The sequence below is a fragment of the Macrotis lagotis genome, chromosome 5 (genome assembly GCF_037893015.1).
Source record: "Macrotis lagotis isolate mMagLag1 chromosome 5, bilby.v1.9.chrom.fasta, whole genome shotgun sequence".
Taxonomy (NCBI): domain Eukaryota; kingdom Metazoa; phylum Chordata; class Mammalia; order Peramelemorphia; family Peramelidae; genus Macrotis; species Macrotis lagotis.
In genome coordinates, this window is record NC_133662.1 from 255,042,569 (window position 1) to 255,065,369 (window position 22,801).

The 22,801-nt window shown below is 45.2% G+C and overlaps 2 long non-coding RNA genes across 2 annotated transcripts; one reads left to right on the plus strand and one right to left on the minus strand.

The window, feature by feature from the left end:
• Positions 1-991: 991 nt before the first annotated feature.
• Positions 992-22,151, plus strand: LOC141488955 (uncharacterized). Its single transcript, XR_012468869.1, has 3 exons — positions 992-4,901; positions 17,420-17,608; positions 18,317-22,151. It is a non-coding gene; the product is annotated as an uncharacterized LOC141488955 (long non-coding RNA).
• On the minus strand, positions 6,537-7,959 carry LOC141488956 (uncharacterized). Its single transcript, XR_012468870.1, has 2 exons — positions 7,773-7,959; positions 6,537-6,685 (listed from the first exon to the last, which is right to left on the minus strand). It is a non-coding gene; the product is annotated as an uncharacterized LOC141488956 (long non-coding RNA).
• Positions 22,152-22,801: the final 650 nt, after the last annotated feature.

Genomic DNA, 22,801 nt, shown 5'->3' on the forward strand with positions numbered 1-22,801 from the left:
GCCGAGGCTCGAGCTGCAGAGGAGGAAGCGGCGCGGGGCGGCTGCGGCTGCTGCGCCTGCCGCGGGAGAACAACCCCCTCCGGCCCCGCCCACGGCCTGACGTCACGCCGCCCCGCCCCCGGGCCCGGCCCCGGCGGCGCCGCCGAGGCCCGAGGCCTCCCGGGACGTGTAGTTCCGTCCGCCGGGAGCGCGCCCCGCGGCCACGTGCGGCCGGGCGGGGGGGGACTACGGCGCCCAGGAGGCTGTGCGCGGAGGTCTCCCCCCCCCGCCCCGCTCCTTGGAGGAGGGGAGAAGCCGAGCGGGGGGAGGGGAGGCTGTTCGCGGCCGGGCCCCTACGGGAGGGGGGGAGAGGGCCGCGCGGGGCGGGGGGGGGGGGCGCGGCGGGACGGGGGGGGGGCCACCCTGGGCGCGCCCCTCTCCCGGGCTCGTTCTCGCGGCCGCGGGGCGGGGGGGGGGGGAGGGCGCGGCGCCGTGCGTCACCCGGCCGGAATGCTGATTCACTGCCTCCGAGGCCCCGCCCCCGGGCGCGGCCCCGCGCCCCTCCCCCGCCCCGGCCCGGGGCCGCCGCAGACCCCCGGGGCCCGGCCCGAGCCCGCAAGCACAGGCGCCCTCCGTGCGGGGTGTCTCTGGTCAGAGACCCCCCCAGAGGCGGCCCGGAGATGGGGGCGGGGACGCAGCCCCAGTGGGGACCCTCCAGAGGAGGCCCGGAGATGGGGGCGGGGACCCCCCAGGGAATAGGCGGCCTGGAGATGGGGGCGGGGACGCAGCCCCAGCGGGGACCCCCCAGAGGCGGCCCTGAGATGGGGGCAGGGACGCAGCCCCAGCGGGGACCCCCCAGGACAGAGGCGACCCGGAGATGGGGGGCGGGGACACAGCCCCAGTACAGCCCCAGTGGGGACCCTCCAGAGGCGGCCCTGAGATGGGGGCAGGGACACAGCCCCAGCAGGGACCCCGCAGAGGAGGCCCGGAGATGGGGGCGGGGACACAGCCCCAGCGGGGACCCCCCAGAGGCGGCCCGGAGATGGGGGGCAGGGACACAGCCCCAGCGGGGACCCCGCAGAGGTAGCCCGGAGATGGGGGGCAGGGACACAGCCCCAGCGGGGTCCCCCCAGAGGTGGCCACCCCGGAGATGGGGGGACAGGTGGACAGAGACACAGCCCCAGTGCAGAGCAGGAGGATTCTCCGTCTAGGGATCCCTGATAGAGAATCCTATCCAGAAAGATAGATCAGCTCTAGAGAGACCCCTCTGTCATGTGGATCTGCATGTGCACATACGAGCCCTCTGTACATGTCCAATCGCTGTATGTGAACACAGACACAACTATGTCCAGACAGACAGAGCCCGCGATCTTTGCACCGCTCTCTCCTCCCCTAGAATGGGAGCTTCTGGAGGGCCTGTGTTTCGGCCTTTCTGTAGATCCCTAGTGACTATACGGTCCTATTGAATGCCTAATGTGTTTGTTGCTTGTGGTGCCTAATTAATGCCTGTTGAATGGGATGATAAGCCCATCTCTACCCACAGACATCTTGGAGCACTTTGCCCTGTCAAGGACAGTTTCTTTTGGTTCAGTCCTTTGTGACGCCATGCACAGTCACGCAAAGATCTGGGTGCCAGGCTGACTCTTAAGCCCGGCTTTGTGACCCTGGCTGAGTCACTTCACCTCTCAGAGCTGCAGAGGAGACTGTAGAGAAGGTTTTGGCTTTTGTTGACAGAGGGAGTTGCCTCACCATAGATTCCAATGGAATCACAACTCCAGTGCCTTCTGTCTTCTGGCATGAATCAAGATTTCTCTCCATCATGGGACATGGACTCTGGTCTTTCGGCCCATTGGAAAGAGCCCGGGACATGGAGTCTGAGACTCTTGGTCCTGTTCGGTATCTGTCGCCTGGGGTGAGTCACTTCCCCTTTGGGGGCCTCCATTTCTCTCCCTACCAATCGAAGGTCGATTCCAGCTGGCACATTCAATAGGACTGTATGATCTCATTCCCAGGAAAGAGTCTCCAGCAAACAACCTGGCTCTCAATAGGAAGGAAGGAGGGGGGGAGATGACGGGGTAGCAGAGGTCCATCCGCTCCCCATTTCTCTCTACTTTGGGGAAGTGAACAGTGATTTGCCAAGAGAAATGAAACTATTTGAGGCAAAAAGGGAACAGACATGACCAAGTGGCCTAAATTGTGACTTTACTAAGAGAACAGTAAAATGTAAGCACTTAAGATCTCAGTGTTCCAATCCTCATGGAGTCCCCCTGGGGCTTTATGGGCCTGGAAATTCAGATAAGGGCACTCTACAGTCACACACACACACACACACACACACACACACACACACACACACACACACACAAACAGTTTCCAGAAGAGGACTGGAGGCCTGTTTTTAAGACCTCAGCTCAATGATGAACAGTATAACAAACATCTACTAAGTCCATGCAAAAGGGGCTACAGAAACAAAAGTCCAATGAATCCTGTCCTTACAGACTTTGCATTTCCCTAGGAAAATTCATAAGAGTCATATTTAGAGCTGAAAGGGATCTTAGAAGTTTCTAACACCTTTGGTTTCTAGAAGAGAAAACACAGGTAAGTAAATGCACTGGAGTCGAATTCTCTGGGTTTTGCTTTCTTTTTTCAATCCAAAGCCTTTCTGTTATGTATAGATGAGTAAGGGTGGTTTGGTGGGGAAGGGAGTATCCAGAAAACAGCTAAGTTGGGTGAAAGGTCATTTTTCTTCCTACCTCTCCAGCCGGTTCAAATCTGCAGACATTTAGGAACCACCAACAGTGTGCTAAGTGATGGGAATATGTCATTTTAAAAAAGGCAAAAGCCAATCCCTGCTCCCAGTTCACCTTTATTCAAATTAATATAATTTCAAGTAGGCCTTCTTAGCCTTGAAAGTACATGCCCTTGGTCTGCCATCTTATGTTTGCTTATTTCTTAAATCTGGCTGTCCAAAGGTTTCTGGGCCTATCAACTGTTCTTTTATTGAGCTACAGAATCAAGATCCATATGTCTTTTTTTTTTTAGGTTTTTGCAAGGCAATGGGGTTAAGTGACTTGCCCAAGGAAGATCCATATGTCTTACCTAGAAAGCATATTCTTACCCACCTCCGAGACCTTCCACTTTCAATATCCAACTCTTACTAGAGAAGATTGTTGGTTTTTCCTATCCAGATTAACTAGTGCATAATTCTTGGGGAGGAGGAAGTCCTGCCAGATTATAAATTGTTTGAGGATAGGGATCATTCATCTTGATGAAATAGTAATAGAAGGCTATTTAACACAATATAACACAACATTATTAACATATAATAATATACTATAATAAAATATGTAACTAGAACTAGAATGTTGTACAATAACCCCCCCCCCAAAGAAACTTCAAGGGGGTGGTCTCATATTTAAGATGAAATTAAAACTCCTTTGTCATTTTGTCACTACCCTATGACAGGGTCCTATTTTTTTTATTCACTCATTCAACAAATATTTAATGACTGCTTCCCACCTTTATATGTAAGGTAATCCATAATAGCTATCACTCACTTTTGAGTGTTATGTTTTACATACTTCATCTAGGTCCTCACAAGCAAAACTAGAATATTTATTATGCCCATTTTATAGATGAATAAATTGAGGCTGAGAAAGATTTAAGTAACTCAGGCTGATCACATCTTAGTTCCTTTCAATCATGTCAAACTCTTTGCTATCTGGGATTTTCTTGACAAAGATATTAGAGGGATTTGCCATTTCTTCAGCTCATTTGACAGATGAAGTAATGTGGGAAGCAGGATGAAGTGACCGGACCAGGGTCACACAGTTCAAAGTGTTGGAGTTCACATTTGTACTTAGGTCTTCCTGACTCCAGGCCTGGTGCTTTATTCACTGAACTACCTAGCTACCCTTGACTACACTTCATCCCCACCTCATATGCTACATTTTGGCCATACTGGCCAACATCCCATCTTTTACTCAAGAGTTCAAATCTGGCCTGAGACACTTGATATTTACTTAGCTTTATGACCTTGGACAAGTCTCTTAACCCTGATTGCCTCACATCCAGGGCCATCTCCAGTCATCCTGATTCCTATCTGGCCACTGGACCCAGATGCCTCTGGAGGAGAAAGTCAGATTAGTGACTTAGCACAGCATCCCTTGTCATGGCATTGCCTCCCTGATGTCATGGTCTTCTTAGAGAAGGAAGGACAAACATTACCTCCTGGCTCTGTTTTTCCTGAGTATTCATGGAAATTTCTTGCCTGCTATGGCCAATCATATGGGGCCAAAGGCTGAGAAATGAAAAAGTGGACTTTGGAGTCAAGAAGACTAGAATTCTAATCCTCCCTCAGATACTTAATATGACCCTGGGTAAATCACTTAAACTTTTACCTTGATTTCCTTGTCTGTTAGACGATGATAGTGGTAATGATGATGATAGTGATAATGATAACGATGATGATAGTTTCACAGGTTTGCTTTGATGATCAAATTCCTTAACATACTTTGCATACCCTCAAAATGTTATATAAATGCTAGCTCTCTTTATTATTATTATTATTATTACTATTGTCATTATTATGTGGGTGTGACTCAGCAGTGAAAGGATTTGGCACTTTGGTATCTCAGATCAGATCTTCAGTGTTTCCTTGGTCCTTCCCCTCCCCTTTGACAACAGGAGGGAGACAGGCAATTAAAAACACTCCCATGTGGCAAATAGTTCTGTAACTAGGCTTCCTGTGAGGAGGCTGGAAGGTGCTCTTCCCCCTCCCCGAAGTCTTAAACCACTCCCATTCTGAGAATGGTCCCAACCAGGCAAACATATCTACCTAAACCCCGACTGCTTTTCCTGCTGAGGATTTCCTTTCTTAGGCACATGGTTAAACATCATTCTCAAGATGTCCAGGTTTGGAGGTAAACTTGTGAGTTCTAAAAATCATGGGTCTATTGGATGAGGTTGAATGTCAGCAGGAGAAGATTATTCATCAGAGAAGATGATTACCGGCAAAATGATATCTGGGAGTTTGTTTGGATTATGCAGGATTGAGGGGAAATGTGGGCAGCCTTATTTGGTAGTCTCACAACCTGTTTCCTGTTTTCAGGGCTTAGTACATTGTATTTATTGTTCATGTATGTGTGTGTGTGTGTGTGTGTGTGTTTGTGTGTGTGAATGGCATATAATAGGTATTTAATAAATGGCTATTGATTGACTGATTGATGATGGTCTGGAAAGATTGCTTACCTCTAATCCAGACTTTGTCATCCATTCTAAATGATTTTGGCCCTCAGCTTCCTCTTTCAGTAAAATGAAGGCTCCTCCCAGTTCTGCCATGCTATGATTCTCTGATTACCGCCCTTAGTGGGGACAAAACGCTTTGTGCATCATCCATAGCATGCTTTTTAATCCTAAATTGTCTTCCTCTGACACCCAACACCCTCCTCAGCAGGCTCTTTGTCTTCCCTTTCTACCCTCAGCTGAGCTTCCACCCCCTCCCATAGTAGACACGTGCTCAGGAAATGCAGCCTGTTGTGATATTAGTCAAAAGGTAAAGGGAGAATGTAAAAAGGGGGAATTGGTTCCAAAGCCAAAGAGAAATGATTTCTGAATGTTTCAAGGCTCTGCTTTGCTCTATTAGAACATTTGCTAGACCCTAAAGACTTGGAAACAAACAGTAGTTGTGAACAGCCCCAGGCTTCCTCATTGTTTCAAAGCTGACATCTAACTGTATATTTTTTTCCAGCACAAGCCCCTCTTCCATTCCCATTGTTCCAAACATCTTGAACAGATGAATCTATGGATTTTAACCCTTAATGACACAAATCTTGCTTTCTATCCAATGCTGCAAAATAGGGAACTATAAGGAGCTATAACTAGGGTGGGGCAAATGGCACTTTTGTCAGGGTTCTGACATTTAAAAGATGCCGATGTGCATCTGTGTACACACGCTGGTTTAATCCCTAGTTAACCACATCATTTAAAATAGGAAGCTGCCAGGGTTGACACTCCCTTCCCCCTAGCTGCTCACCAGCTAAACTTTTTCTTGGCCAAGGCTTGCCCCACTTCCCAAGCTTTCACATTGTCTGCCTAGAGGATAATCATTGTTAGCTATGGCTCTGCTCCTAGAGCTGTCCCTGGCAGGGGCAGGGTCCTTACCTCATCCTAGTATGATCTCTAAGATCTCTTCCCTTTATTTCCCTTCCTCCCTCACTTCTTCCCACTTTCTCTTCTTCCTTTATTCCCTCCCTCCCTCTTTCCTTTTCTCCCTTCTTTCCTCCCTTTCTTCCACTCTTTCTTCCTCATCTTTTTCATTTTTCCAAGTTAGCCACATTTATTATGACTCCTGTGATTCCAGTCAGCCAGTACCACTTGTAATATCCAGATACCCGGATCTCACCCACAGGATTTGAGTGACTCCCTGCTTCATTAACTCTTCTTCTGGTATAAGAAGCTGGGCTGTCTGGCCATCCATTTGTTTCCTGCCTCCATTCCTGCTGTTCCTGGGAAATGATTCCTATCACACTCCCCAAAGACCATCCATCTTCTCAGCCTGACAGTTCTTTACAGATTCTTGTTCAATATTCTAAACAGGGATGGATATCGAGGTTGTTCTCTTCTCCTCTTTTGTCTTTCTGAAGAAGGGAAGCATCTCAACTCTGTCTGGACTTCTCACCCTTAAGGTCAGAAAATAGGCATTGTGCTAAGGTGGAAAGAGAGTAGGTTTGTAATCAGGAGGAGACTGGTTTTGAAACCCACTTTTGATATATCTATTGATCAAGTCATTTATAATTTGATATATAAATGTATCTAGATAATATAGATATATAATAGAAAAATACTATACAGAGTATAAAGCATAATGATATAAGGGATATAAAGGATATATAAAGGATATAGGTACTACAATATTTTTGCCAAGAAGACCCCAAATCAAGTCACAGAGTTCAGACATGACTGAAGCAACTAAACAACAAGAAAAAATGGAGATAATAATACCTTCCTGTCAGGTGTTCTGAGGTTCAAGATATGTTTGTAGCATTTTGTTAATCTTTAAGATTAGCATATAAATTTCAATATTCATTAATGTCTTAATTGGAAAATATGACTCCAGAGGTGCAATTTGTAGGACCAAACATTCTGAATTGGAAGGGACTTCAGAAACCATTTAAACCAATCCTGTCGTTTTACAGATGAGGAAACTGAGACCCAGGGAAGCTAAGTCACTCCATTAAAAGAGGAAAAGGCTGTTTTAGACCCCATTTGAGAAGGAGCAGGACAGCTGGACAACTCATCATTCTCATTTCAGTGTCTTACTTAAGGTTACACAACTATAAGTTTAGGCAGTAGGCTATGATACCCAAGAGTAGTGTTTGTTTTCTGTTAGACCCTCACCCTTTCTCTTTCACTTCAGTATGTTGGGACTTTGGCTAAGTTCCTTCACGTCTCTGAGCTGAGGCCCAGTCATCTCTCAATAGGGACTATGTGATCTCCTTCCCAGGGCCATAATTCTTTGTCTCCCATCCCTTACTCCTCCTCCTTGAAGTCTCTACCTGGCTCCAACCGTTTTCTCTAGTCCCATGGTCTGTGACCTTCAGAATCTTTGTGTCCCCTAGCCCAGACTGGCTCTTGGCAGCAACTCAAGAGATAGGTAATGTCCTGAGAGTGAAACCTTGACCTGGAACTGACTTCTATGACTGGACACCTTGGAGAGCTCTCACTTTCCTCCCTTCTAAGTGACCTTTAATGCATTCTCTCTTATTGATGTCTGAGGTGCATTAGTGTCCTACCATTACTTTGCAGTCATAAATCTCTCCCTTCCCCATCCACTCAGTTCCTGGCTTCCTCCAGTGGTTGGAAGGTTCTTTAATTGGCTCCTAAGCATCCTCTTCTGTGGCTCAGGCAGGGGTAGAGGGAAGAAGTCATCAGAGATAGTCCTGTGCTCGCTCCTTGCCTCAGCAGGACTGTCTGCAGGGACAACTGCAAGCAAAAACAGACTTGGAGTTCTGCCTGCCCTCTTGTCCACTAGCCAGGGTTCCTGACTCAGCTGTGGAACCAAGTCTGTGTGTCTGAGTAAATGACTAGGAAGAAATCCCCTGGTGGGCTCCATTTCTTTCTGGGTATCACCAGGATGCTGAACCAAGGCACTCAACCTCTTGGGGCACAGGAGTGAGGTGGATGGAGGGGAGAATAGCTTCAAAAGCACTCCACTTATACACAAAGGATTCCCGTCTTAGGGTAGACGCAACCCCAAAAATGTCAGACATCCCTGTCAGAAATCAGGGAAAGGGGGGGAGTGGGGTAATAGGCTACTAAGAAAACAAATGCAGGGTGAGGAGGACCACTTCTCAGAGGCAGGAAATCCATCACTTACTCTGAATCATTTTAAGTAATAGGTAAAGAGAACCCCAGATTAAGAGTCTAGCTCCTGCTATGTGGCCTTGGGGAAATTAGTGGACCTCTCTAGCACCCCACACTTTTCCATCTGAAACACAATGAGCAGAATCCCTCAATACCATTCCACCTTACTCTTTATATTAATAAGAATGGGAAAAAGTCAATGGGAGCAATGCTATGGATGCTGGGAATGTACCAAGACCTGTGACAGACAGAATTGGGTATAACTCATAAGAGGCAAAGGCATCTTAGTTTTCATATGATGAAAACAAGTTCAGTAGGGTTCTGAGGCATGGGGATGAGAATCAAGTTTGGAGTGAGGGAGGCAGGAAGGCAGGGAGCTGTATAATACCAGCCTATTTTGCCTAGTCAGCCAAGAAAACTAATGCTTGCTTTGAGGGTTCAAATCCCTCGTGGTCATCAAATGGGAATGTTCAGCTGACACAGCGAGATGAGAAACTTTAATGTAGGAGGCAGATAAGTCATAAAGTCACAGGATCTCATGGTCAGAGCTGGAAGTGGCCTTAGAAGCCATCTAATGACCCAACCCTCATGTTAGGAGGAGGTTGAGACCCAGGGAGGAGAAGACACACAGGAAGTTACAATCAGAAGTGGGATTGTCAACCAAGTCCTCAGACTCTGGTACCAGAATCTTTCCCTCAATCACCATGATGAACAAGGAATGACTTGCATCCAAGGACTTTCCCTGATAACTACTAAGGCTGGCAGACCAATGCTATTAACAATCTCTGATGTCTTTTTTGTTTAGGTTTGTTCTCCCTCACCTAGGCACCCATTCAAGAGATAGAAGATTCAATAATTCATGGACATAGAGACACTTCTGTCCTCTCAGTTGAAAGCCAGCTGAAGTTTCTATCACTCAATCAATGAACGGTTATTAGGTTCCTACTATGTCCCAGGGTTAGCAGCTAGGTGGTTCAGTGGATAGCATGCTGGGATTGGAGTCCAAAGCACTTGTCTTCTTGAGTTCAAATATCTCAGACCCTAGGCAAGTCACTTCCTCTGTTTGCCTCAGTTTCCTCATCTGTAAAATGATCTGGAGAAGAAAATGGCAAACCACTCCAGTATCTTTGCCATGAAAACTTCAATCATGGTCACAGAATTAGACATGACTGAAACCGAACAAAATTACATAGAAGCATTGGGCACCAGGTCTACACAGATGCTAACCTCAAAGATGTTAAACTCTTTTAGGAGTAGGGAGTACAGTGAACGAAGGAGGAAAAGGTGCTGACATGTGGGGAGAAACAGCTTTGGCCAGCCCAAATGAGACAGGGAAGCAGAAGCCAGATTGTGCCCTCCATTAGTTGATTGGCCCAGGAGTTTGCATCTTCTAGGACAATGGACAGCTATTAAAGCTTTTCAGAGCAGAGTGCCAATTGGACCACAGTCTTAGGAAGGTCATCTCTCTCTGTACAGAGGATCTGGTCAAGCAGGAAACCCAAATAGGAGTTTATCACAGCGAGAAACCTTAAGAGAGCTGAAAGGATCAGCTAGTCCAAGCCACTTGCTTGACCAAAAACACCTAGAAGAGCTAAGGAACCCGTCGAAAGTCACAGTCAGTGACAGGCAGGATTTAAATCTGGATCTCTTGACCTCTGAGAAAGTCCTTCTAGCCCCCACACCCCTTTGGAGGTAAGCAGGGTGAAGTGACTTGCCTGGAGTCACACAGCAAATATCTGAGGTCAAATTTGAACTCAGGCCTTCCTGACTCCAGGATCAGTGTTCTATTCACTGAACCACCCAGCTGCCCCCCAGTCCTCTTCTGAAGAGGCAATGTATGTAGTGAAGAGAGTAGAGAACTAGGTGAGAGTCAGGAGTCCTGAGTTCTGGTCCCACCTCAGATACTGGCTATATGACCTTGGACAAGTCACTGCCCTAGCAGTTTTTGTTTTCTTATCTCTAAATGAGGACCAGAGTTAGATGACCTCTACAATCTCCCTCTGTTCTAAGATGTTATCCAATGATTCATTTGTCTCCAGACAGCATAAATTTTTTAAGCAGAAGATGGATTTTTGGAAAGAGTTTCTTCTCCAACTGTGGTGCTCAGCACAGAAGGGCTTGAAATACCAGCTGAGAGCAATGACATGGATGGCTTGAAAAGAGAAAGTATGGCCATGAGGGCAGGGAGAAAGCAACAGGAGAAAAGGATAGAACAGGCAAATGTGAGAGGTATGGAGAGAGGGATAGAGACAGAGACAGAGACAGAGGGACAGAAACAAAGAGAGAGATACAGAGACAGAAAAAAAGAGGAAAAACGTGGGCAGGGTGGGAAGGGAGAAAGCCAAAGGGATAGAACTAGCAAATGTGAGAGATGGGGGGAGAGAGGGAGAGGGACAAGAGACAGAAAGATAAACAAACAGAGACAGAAACAAAATCAGAAAGATAAAAAGATAGACACAGAGAAGAGAGAGGGAAAGAGGAAAAAGGAAAGACATGGACAATGGAGGGCAAGGAGAGAGCAACAGGAAAGAAGGCTAGAACAAGAAAATGTGAGAGGTGGAGAGAGAGAAAGGGATAGAGAGCCAGACAGAAATAAAGACAGAGAGAGGAGAGAGGAAAAAAGAGGAAAGAAAGACATGGACATGGTAGGAAGTTGCCCTTAGTAATCTTTTCCCCAGGAGTCAACCTTTTAAGGAAAAAGAATCATTTTGGAGGATTGTCTTAGAAATCTTTTTTTTTTTTGAAACTGAGTTGTCTGTGTGTTTATGCAATAGGCATGAACTGGAGGAGTTCCTGATCTGGTGAATTGGGGTACCTCCCATAAGGCAAGGCAAGCTCCCTGCTTCCTTTTTGGGGGTCCTTCTTAAGAAGATAGGAGTCCCTGTGAAATCTCAACAAATCTGGTAGTCAAAAGTGAAGGGAGGGCCAGAAAAGTCCCCAGACCAGTAGTTCTGGGAGTTCCCTGATTACTCCCATCACAGAAGTATACACAAATATCCACAATCCACCTCTTCAGGTATATGCCCATAAACCCAGGTGACTATATACAGATATTTTATTTCTGATAGCAGCTAAGTGGGACAATAGATAAAGCTATGGACATGAAGTTAGGAAGATTAGATTTGAATTTAAATAAGTCTCATGCCCTTGCAAATTGAGTGACCTGGGCAAGTTACTTAATCTGTCTACCTCAGTTTCCCCATCTGTAAATAGCAACTTTCTACAGGGTTCTTATGAGCATAGAAATAAGATAAAATTTGAGAAGTGCTTTGCAAACTTTAAAGTGTTCTGTTTGAAGATGATTGTTACAGATGAGGGATAGTGTAGCAAAATGGGTAGAAGCTGACCTAGAGTCTTAATGGAGTGAGGATTGGCCTCAGAAGAACCTGGGTTCAAGCAGTACTCCAACATATACTGGCTGTGAGAACTCAAGAGTGACATAACTCCCTGAGGCTATAAATTTCTGGTGACTGAGTGACTTTCTCAGGAGTGGTGTTTCCTTACTGGGTCTTCCTTGGATCAATAAAATCACAGGTCTGGCAAATTCTCAGGTCCAGTGAAATTTCTCTCTCTCTCTCTCTCTCTCTCTGTCCCTATCTCTGACTCTCTATGTGTGTGTGTGTGTCTCTCTCTGTGCCTCTTTATCTCTATCTCTGATTCTCTGTGTCTGTGTCTGTCTTTGTCTCTGTCTCTCTGTCCCTTCTACATCTATATGTAACACATATGTCTATGTGTACACAATAACTGGCACTTTATTCTATCTTATGCATCTGGTCCATATTTAAAATGAGACACATACATGGCCAGTTGGACCAGAGAGTATTTATTTACACCTGCTCCTCTGTCCTTTGACCTGGTTCATCCTTGCGTCCATCCCTGTGGTAAAACATTCTCATTTTGGCCTGGTCAGCCACAGTTAGACACACCATAACTTGTCACTATCAGCAATGTCGTTGTTTTCTCTGATAATGAAGGACAAGAATCTATAAAGATACAACTTGGCAAAGTGTTGCTCTTGGCATCAGGAAGAACTGGGTTCAGATCTTGCCTTTGAGAGCATCAGTGAGTCCCAACAACTCAAAGACTTGGTTTCTTCATGGGTGATGCCGAGAGTGACACCACATCATGGAACTTGTAGGAGGGTCCAATGAAGTCATCTGTATAAAGTTCTTTGTAAATTCTAAAAACTAATATAAATGTGAGTCAGGAACAGTAAACCTTCCATCTTAGTATGTATTGCTTCTGGAAGAGCTTGATGAAAATGGGTGGCTGGGCCTCAGTTTCCTCATTTTTAAATGGAAAGTTGGATGAGATGACTTCCAAGCTCCCTTCTCATTGGAGATCTGTAATGGCTTTAAAACTTGGAGGGAAGACCCTCCTGGGGTCACCTCTTTTTAGAATATTCCTTAGTAAAATGAGGATTTCAGATTCATTAACTGGTACCTGGAAAGGCAGAGAAAGCCCAACAGAGAAGACTAAGGGATGGAACAAGAGAAAATAGTGAAAGAAAGAGAACAGTGTGGCAGTAGTGAACCCTAACTGGGGAAAGGGATTAGGAAGTGGGAACCTCAGCTACGAGGAGGAAGTCCAGGGCAGGAGACCCCAGTGGGGGGCTCTGTGTTTGGACAGTGGGGGAGGGCAGGGGAGGGGAATCATAGAAACCTTGTCTCTACTCTACCAGTTAGTCTTGAGGTTAAAGATCCAATATACATAGCAAACCTAGAGGTTGTCAAGGTAATAGAGGGCCAGATTTGCAGTCTAAACATCTGGGTTCAAATCTTTTCACTACCTCTCTGAGCTGGTTTCCTTATCTACAAAATGAGAGGGTTCCATTAGGTGGCCCCTAGGTCCCCCTCAGCTTTAAATCTGTGAATCTAACAAAAGCAAGTAGGAGACTGGAGGGTCCAGGAACAGGGAGGGAGAGGAGATTACCTGAGAAATGCAAACCATTTCAGGATGATGGTGTGGGGGGAGGGCAGAGGGTCTGATGAATTCAGGTAAGGAGCCAGAGGCTGAGCCAGGCTCTGTCCTGATCTTATTCACACACCTGATCTGCACGTCTCTCTCGCTCCCTGTTCTGAGGCTGGAAGGCAGTGACATCAGCCCAGCCAGGAAGGAACACGTGTCTGTCTAGGTGTCTGGAAAATCCCCAAATGGAGCCTTCTAAGGCTCTTCCTTTGCTTCCTTAGATGGATAAAAAGTGAAACAAACCAGGAGATTCTTTCCCCAGGCAGGCAGCTCATTAAATCTGGGGACAGACCAAAGCCATTGGTTCAAAAGATTCTTAATGCAAAGGAAACTCATTGAGTGTGAAAGACTAGCCTTTGTTAAGTCAGAACTGGGAGGGGCCATTTTTCTAGGTGGAGGGAGCTGAAGCTTAAGGTCACACACACACATACACATATACAAACACAAAGACACACCTTCAAACACACACACACGCATACAAACACATAATACCCACATACACAGAGAATTTCATAAGGGACAGAAGTGGGATTTGGGCTTAGGTCTCCTGACCCGCCCCCCCCCCCCCCCCCCAGGTCTGGGTTTCTTTCATTCAGTGAAACCTTGTGACAGAGAGACCCTGGTCCTTTCCTCTAGACCTAGAGGAGTTTCTTTTTTTATATATAAAATATATATAAAATAGAAATATTTCATTTGTTTTCCAAAGATATACAATTGTAGTTTCTACTATTGTACTCGATTTTTGTAAGGTTTTGAATTTTACAATTCCACCCCCTCCAGAAGGCAGCCTGGTAATCCTTGTATTATTTCCATGCTATACATTGATCCAAATTGAATGGGTTGGGAGAGAAATCATATCCTTGAGGAATAAAAACAAAATATTAAGAGACAGCAAAATTGTGTAGTACATAAGACAATTTTAAAAAAATTGCAGGGAATAGTCTTTGGTCTTTGTTTAAACTCCACAGGTCCCCAGAGGACTTTCAAAGCCTAATTACTGATTCAGGTTCATGTAATCAGCACTATCCTTAGAGTCAAGACGACTCATCTTCATGAGTTTAATTCTGACCTTAGACACTAAAAAGCTGTGTGATCCTGGACAAGTCACTGGAGCCTGTTTGCCTCAGTTTCTTTATCTAGAAAAGGAAACAGCACATACTCCAGGATCATTGCCAAAGAAACCCCAAATGGAGTCACAGAGTCCGACACAACTGAAGAACAGCAAAGAACTATGAGAGTTGAAAGAGCAGTAGGATTTGTGAGATGAGTAGCATATAGAAAGGAGAGATTTTATGTTTCTGTGAATAAGTCATGTGAGGGATTGACCATGTCACTCCCCTGCTCCAAACCCTTCAATAGCTCCCTATTGCCTCTCTGGGGAAATGGAAACTCCTCAGCTTGGCATCCAAGACCTTCCACAATCTGACTCCAGCCTAACTTTTCTGCCTTATTTTATACTATTCTCTCTCCCTTCTGGCACTTTTAAGTTCTAACCACAATATTTCTCAACCTTCTTCTACTTTTCACCTTCCTATTAATCCCCATAGGGATTACTAGAATGGGCTTCTTCCTCATCTCTGCCTCTCAGAATCCCTCTTAACTCGCAACCATCTCATCCTCAGTTTCCTCATCAGCAAAAAAGAGGAGGTTGGAAGGGTGGCTTTTTAAGGTTCCTTTCACTTCTGAATCTGTGATCCTCTGATCCTACCCTGATGCCTTGGGCAAGTCAATTAACCTCTTTCTTATTTGTAAAAAGAGATTGGACTCAATGGTTTTAAAAGTATCTTCAGTTCTAAGATTAGGATTCTAGGATCCTGAAAAGGTTCAATTTTATGAATCTGCTCCCCTGTGAAACTTGCCCCAATCTCTCTAGCACACAAGGTTTCTTCCTCCTCAAATATTCCCAGAACACTTTGTTAAATTTCTCCTGGGAGGACGGAGGTAGAATCCCTTCGAAAAAAGGGATCCCTTTATTTGATGGATCAGAAAGCTGTGACTTATCCCATCCCTTCCTATCTTTTGTTATACTTACCTCTTCAAACCCCATTTCCCTACTCTCCCATCTCCACCCCAACTGCAGTAGAATGGAAGGACCTTGAGGGACCTTTCTTGTTTTCATTTTTGTATCTTCAGTGCCTAGTGCTGGTTGGGTAGGTTATACTTGTCAGATGAATTGAATAATAGCAACTCAAGCCAATACAGAGCTCTAAGGGCCAATGGCATTGTTTCTAGCTCTGCACAACTGGCCCAGACCCTCAGAATGGCTTGTTGGTTGATTAGGATCAGCAGGACTAATAAGTCAGGAGAGCTTATTTATAATTTCTTTCTCCTTTCCTCTGAGGAATTTTCTTGTCTTTTAAGAAGGGCTAAGCAGAGAGGAGTCTTACAAGATTTAATGAATAAGTCTGCATTGCCATATGGAGGTTAGTGAAAGATTTTCTGGAACCATTCCTTCTCAAAGATGGGCATTCCCAGCTTCCAGGGAACTTGTGTGAACAGGAGGGCACCCCAGGGCATCTTTCTCTTCTTGTAACTAGGAAAATGAGAGAGGAGGTCTTGTTTATCTGTTAATAAGGACAGATTTATGTCCAGGGGAAACCTTCAGACTTCTATGGAACAACCAAGGTTACAGATGACTGGAATATAATAATATTAATAATAGATAACACTGATATATTATCTCATATTCTCACAGCAGTCCTGGAGAATTAACAGAAGTTAATAGACTTGCCCAGGGTCATGCAACTTGTAATGTCTTCCTAACTCAAAATCTAACATCCTATCCTCTAGGTAACATCCTATCCTCTAGGTACCCCAGAGAGCTTCTCTTTCCAGGGAGCAGATTGGCAGAGACTCAAGCATCATGCTAGGATCATGCTGACAGTATAGTTAATAAGGATACAGGTTTTAAAAGACTTAGTTTTTAAAAGCACCCCAATCTTAGTTGTAGCTCAGTGATAGCTGCAGATAGGAAGGAGGGTGCCACAGTACTGGCTTTGGAGCTGGAGGTCCCAGAACTTCAAAATAGACTCATGCTTTTATATTTTATTATATGCTATTTCTTACTATGTATTATGTGCTATCTATTATATGCTGTTTATTATATACTGTCTAATACAACTTGTCTGTTAATTGTCTGGTATTCCATGTTGTCTATTCCATGCTATATATTGCTGTCTATACATGATATATAATACTGTCTATTCCATGTTGTCTATCTTTCTCATTAGAATGTGAGCTCCATAGGGGCAGCTAGGTGGTGCAGTGGACAGAGCACCAGCTCTGGAGTCAGGAGGACCTGAGTTCAAATTTGACCCCAGACACTTATTAATTGCCTAGCTGTGTGGCCTTGGGCAAGTCACTTAACCCCATTGCTTTGCAAAATCCTACAAAAAAGAAGAATGTGAACTCCTTGACGTCAGGGGCTGTTTCTGCCATTCTATGACCATAACTTGTAGACACAGTATAGAGCAAGTGCTTAAGGAAGGTTTGCTGATTGATTGATTACAGACCTAGAGCTTGGGGGATCTTAGAAATCATCAAATCTGACTCCCTCAGTTTACAGGAAAGGAAACAGGTTCATGAAGGTTGTGTCTTACCCATGGTCACACAGATAATAGGTGGCAGGGGTAAGATTTGTGCCAGGTCCTTTAACCCCAGGACCACAGAGCTTGTTCTCTGTACCAGGAACTCTCCTGTTCCTAAAGAGATCTTCAAGATTAATAACAGCCACCATGAAGGATTCATCCAAAGTGTCATCAAAGGACCCTCTTTGCAGAGACAGGGTGGTTGGGATTTTTTGGGATTTCTCCAGTGCAGAAAGAAGAAACAGCCCAGCTCTGTCATCTCCAACTCCCAACCTGGCCTGCCCTAGCCATTGATCTCCCATTGATCAAGATGGGACAGCCAGCTGGCAGAACAAGGCCAAGGTCACACTGCTCCCTATCTAGATCTTTCCATCCTGTGCTTTTCCTCTTTGGTCTGTAGTGGTAAAATAAACTTGGGATTTAGAACCAAAAATCCTAGTTTGAATCCCGGCTCTTTTATTACTGCTATGACCTTATGGAAGTTATTTCTTCCTAAATTTCTCCTTCCTTTTTTGTTTTAGGTGTTTGCAAGGCAAATGGGGTTAAGTGGCTTGCCCAAGGCCACACAGCTAGGTAATTATTGTCTGAGACCCCATTTGAACCCAGGTACTCCTGACACCAAGGTCAGTGCTTTATCCACTATGCCACCTAGCCACCCCTCTCCTTCCTTTTCTGAAAAAAACAAGAGCATGGACTAGATGACCAGTCAGGTAGGTCCCCTCCATCTCCAATTCTCTAATCCTGACTAATCCCATGTTCAGGTATCCCTGAGGAAGCCTCACCATCTCCAGGGACTGCCCTAATGATACAAGAGTTTGAATGGATCTCTCTGACCTTCCACAGAGATTACCTAGGGCACAGATGCCAATTGGGATCTAGCCCAACAGACTTCTCCCTCTTCATTCTCTCCATGTCCTCTGGAAGGCAGGGGACAGGGGAATGCCCAAGAAAGTGGAGAAGTAGTGAACAAGAGGGGCAGAGTCGCTCTTTGAAAGTCACTTAAAAAGTAACTGTTTAAGGAGAGCAAAGCAAACTGTATTTGGCAATGCAAGCCCAGTTCCATCAGTCACCTTGAATGATCTTGAATGAACCACTTCTCCAGGTCTCAGTTTCTTGGTTTGTAAAAGGAACTGGTTGGATTTCTGAGGTTTGGAAGCAAAAGCAGACTGTGGGATGAGTGTGTAGGGTCTTAGCCCCCTCTTTACTTTCCTTTGCATCCCTCTTGATAGCAGAGTAACCACCCCCCTTGTCATGACTCCCAAGATCCTCTGGGTCTTGCCATTTTCTCTGTTACTTTTTCTCCCTAAGAACAACCAACATTTTTCATCTTTTGTGAACTAAATGTAAGGTCAAACTCTTCTTGATGCATTGTCTCCCCTAATTTGAATTGAGAGTAAGTATTCTAATTGTATTTTCAGGGCACAGAACACCTACTAGGAGACCAGGGAAGACTCCCTGAGGAGGTACCTCCTGACCAGCGTCTTGAAGACCAATCGATGGATTTAGGACCAGAAGAAAGCTTAGAGGTCATTAAATGTAACCCCTTCATTTTGTAGAGATTGATAGTAGCTCAGTGATTTGCTCAGGGTCACACAGTTATTAAATTGTATAGGGTACAAAGAGTGACTTTTCTATTTATTTACTTTTTTGTCAGATTTTTGCAAGGCAAATAGGGTTAAGACCACCCAAGGCCACACAGCTAGGTCATTATTAAGCATCTGAGGCTGGATTTGAACTCAGGTACTCCTGACTCCAGGGCCGGTACTCTATCTGCTGTGCCACCTAGCCACCCCCAAGAGTGACTTTTCTCCAGGGTCACAGAGCTAATAGATGTCAGAGGCAGGACCCACACCCAGATCTTCCTACCTTCAACCTCAGCACTCTAACCACTGCACACCATCTCTATCTCTGAAGGATGGCTGGGATTACAATAGATGGAAGAGAAGGTCCTGGAGAAAGGATATAGTATAGCTACCAGTCAAGGGCTTTTACCAAAAAAACCTGAACCTCAGGAGTCTTGTTTGACTGGGACACAGGCTCCTTGAAAGGACTTAGAATGAGATGAGCTGGGGACCCTGGGGGTATGAGGCAGATTGGGAAGACCCTTTAATACTCAGCCAAGGAAGATAAGCTTAATTCCATTATCAGTGAAAGATTTCTGGACAAGGACCTGTCAGGGTCAGCTTTGTACTTCAGAAAATTAATTCTCAAGGCTGGACTCATAGGGAAGAATTAAAAGGCAGGGAGATGGATTCAGAGACTGTTAAGATAGCCCCAACACTCCACTGAGGGACCATAGTAGGGCATTTAATACGTTGACTGGCAGATGGACTAAATGGAAAGGATATACCTGTGGAAGATGGTCTCAGGAAAGGATCAGAAAATCCATACATATTAAAAGCCAGATCATATTCCTTCTATGCATAAATGATGTTATTCCAGATAGTCTTCAGCAAAGGAATCCATTCCCATTGGGACAATCTTGGGCCACAAGAATGTAGCAGTGTTTTGGAAGGGTGCCATCCCCAATACCTTCTGATGTTGGTATGTTGGGTGGAGGCACCATATCTACAGCTGGCTGTCTCTAGGATTAGGAGAAACCTGAAGGAGAGCTTGTCTATCCAAAGGAACCTATTAAGCAGATAGTTGGGGAGAAGGACCATCTCCTCCTACAGCATCAGGGACTTTGAAACCTCTCCAGTTCAACCTCTTCATTTTACAGAGGACACTGAAGCCCAGAGAGGGCCATCAAGTTGGGCAAGGTTACACAGCTAGTTAGAGGTGGAGTCTTTTGAGTTCTTTCTGCTACAGCCGGGAAAGCTCTCTGGCCTTGGGAAGATGGGCTGATCCTTTTTCCACCTCAACTTCTTTCCCTTGGCAGAAATAAGAGACAGGGACCTGAAGTTAGAGTCAAAGATAGGAATTCATTAACACTACTAGTCCGATGACTTGGGGCAGCTCATTTCCTCATCTATCTAAAGAAAAGGTTAGACGCTGACCTCTGAAATTCCTTCCAGTCTAAATCCAGACTCTCTGATCCATCCATCTATTTCCCTTTTGGAATGGAGACTCCCTGAGGGCAGGAGTTGATTCATTTTTTTAAATTTCAAATCTAGCCTCAGACACTGGACACTTACTAGCTGTGTGACCTTGGGCAAGTTACTTAACACTATTTGCCTCTTATCCAGGGCTATCTCCAGTGGTCCTGATTCATTCTGGCCACTGGACCCAGGTGGCTCTGGAGGAGAGGGTAAGGCTGGTGACTTAGCACAGCCCTCCTCACTCAAATCCAGTTCATGTGCTTGTCATGGCATCACCTCCCTGATGTCGTGGTCTTCAAGAATGAAGGACAGGGGCACCTAGGTGGTGTGGTGGCCCTGGAGTCAGGAGGACCTGAGTTCAAATTTGACCTCAGACACTTAATGCTTAGCTGTGTAACCTTGGGCAAGTCACCTAACCTCAGTGCCTTACAAAAATTAAAAAAAAAGAATGAAGGACAAACATCATCAATGTCATCATCCCTGAAACTTAACAAATGCATAATAATTTGGGCTTGGCTAAGCCAGTGGCCCAGTTCCCTCTTCCCTGCTGACATGTTCTTCCTTTTAAAATGCTTCTTTTGTTGTTCTATGTTTCAGTCTTGTCCAACTCATTGTGACCCCATTTGAGTTTTTTTTTTGCAAAGATACAGGAGTGGTTGCCCATTTTCCTTCTTGAGCTCATTTTACAGATGGGGAAACTGAGGCAAATAGGGTGAGGTGACTTGCCCAGGGTCACATAGCAAGGATGTGTCTGAGGCTAGATTTGAATTCTCAAAAATGAGTCTTCAAGACTCCAGGTTTGGAATTTTATTCACTGTTCCACCGAATACTCCTTCACAACTCTTTTTCTTGCTCTTTCACCTCCTCTATGAAGTCTTCCTGGGCTAAGCTTATAGAATTCTTCTACAACTCGGTGATGTCAACTTTCCTTAACTCCTTTGTCACTCTAATGAGTTCTGGCATGTGAGTTATCTCCTCAGTAAGATGTAGAGTGCCTGGAGGATAGAAACAAGGTTTCTGTCATCTCTAGGCACAGGCTCTGTTCATCTCTGTCACCCCCAGTGGACCTAGGACCCCAGACCCATTTCCTACCACCCTTAACTCTCAGTCCTGGCCAAAAAAAGAAGATACTTGGGAAGAGGAGGCAAAGACAGAATTAGCAGCTGCCCTCCTGATAGCACCCAGGACCTCTGCCTCACCCCCCCACCCCCAGGAAAGGAGGGGAAGGGAAAAGAGCTTGATAACTGAGTTGATTTGTCAGAGCTCACGTCACTTCTTATTTAAGGAGTCCGTGCTCTAATGGAGCCTTCCCGAGAGCAGGGCTAAAAAAAGACCCACTACTCACCAGTGGCCAGCCTGAACTTGGCCCTTCTGCCAGGAGCCTGCCCTGGGCTAGTGGGGTGTGGGGAAAGGAAAAAGTGTGTGTGCGGGGTGTGTGTGTGTGTGTGTGTGTGTGTGTGTGTGTGATATAAATGTGTGTGTATATGTGTGGGGTATGTGTGTGTGAGAGACAGAGGCAGAGAGAGAGACAGAGACAACAGAGAGAGAGAGGCAGAGACAGAGACAGAGAGACAGAGACAGACAGAGAGACAGAGACAGCGAGAGGCGAGAGAGAGAGAGAGAGAGAGAGAGAGAGTGAGAGAGAGAGAGAGAGAGAGAGAGAGAGAGAGAGAGAGAGAGAGAGAGAGAGAGATCATCCCAACAGGGTCCAGGAAGCCCTGAAAGCCCCCTTCCCACTGGTTGGCATCCTGTTACACTCCCAGGGGCAGACCTACCCTGACACAGGCTGGTGCAAAGCAGGAACCCCTGCTCTTCTACTAATCACTTGTGTGACCTTGGAGAAGTTATTTCACCTCTCTTGCCTTCAATTTTCTCCTCCAGAAATGGAGGGTGGGCTGATCCTATTATAGGAGATCTGAGGTCCCTTCAAACTCTAAATCTATGGCCATTATATAGTTTTGCCAAACTCTGGGTGAGACATAGTTGGTCTTGAAGGCAAAATAGGAATTGGCAGAACTCCCTGATCTGCTTCCCCACCCAGGTTTGAAGCTTCTTCCTCCCACCTCCATTTTCTTTTAAATTTTTTTTTGTTTCATTAACTATTTCTCAATTATGTTAAAAAAAAGTCTGACAATCATTTAAAAAAAATTTGTTTCCCTCAGTCTCATCCCTCCCCCTTCCTTGAGAAGGTCAGCAATATATGGATTATACAAATGAGATCATGAAAAGCATATTTCCATATTAGTCATGCTGTACAAGAAAACAAGCAAAACAATAAAAAACAAGTTTAAAAAGCACATTTCAATCTGCATTCAGAGTTCATTAGTTCTCTTTCTGGAGCCCTTTGGAATTGTCCTGGATCATTTTATTGCTGAGAACAGCTAAGTCATCCACAGCTAATCATCCGCAACCAGGTTCAATGTTCTCCTGATTCTGCTCCTTTCCCTTTGCATCGGTTTATATAGCTCTTCCCAGGATCTTCTGAAACACCCTGATCCTACTTTCTTAGAATACAATAGTATTCCATCAAATCCTATAACATGACTTGTTCAGTCATTTCCCAATTGGTGGGCATCCCTCAGTTTCCAATTCTTTGCCACCACAAAAAGCGCTGTTATAATTGTTTTTAATTTCTTTGGGATATATACTTAGTAGTACGGTTGAATGGAAGGATATACAAAAGTTTGGGCATTGTTCCAAATTGTCCTCCAGAATAGTTGGATCAATTCACAACTCCACCAAAAATGCATGGGTGTTCCTTCCAAGCTTTGTCATTTTCCTTCGCTATTTATGTTAACCAACCAGATAGGTGTGTCCCACCCCCATTTCCCAAACGTCCATTTGGTGATCTATGGTAATCCT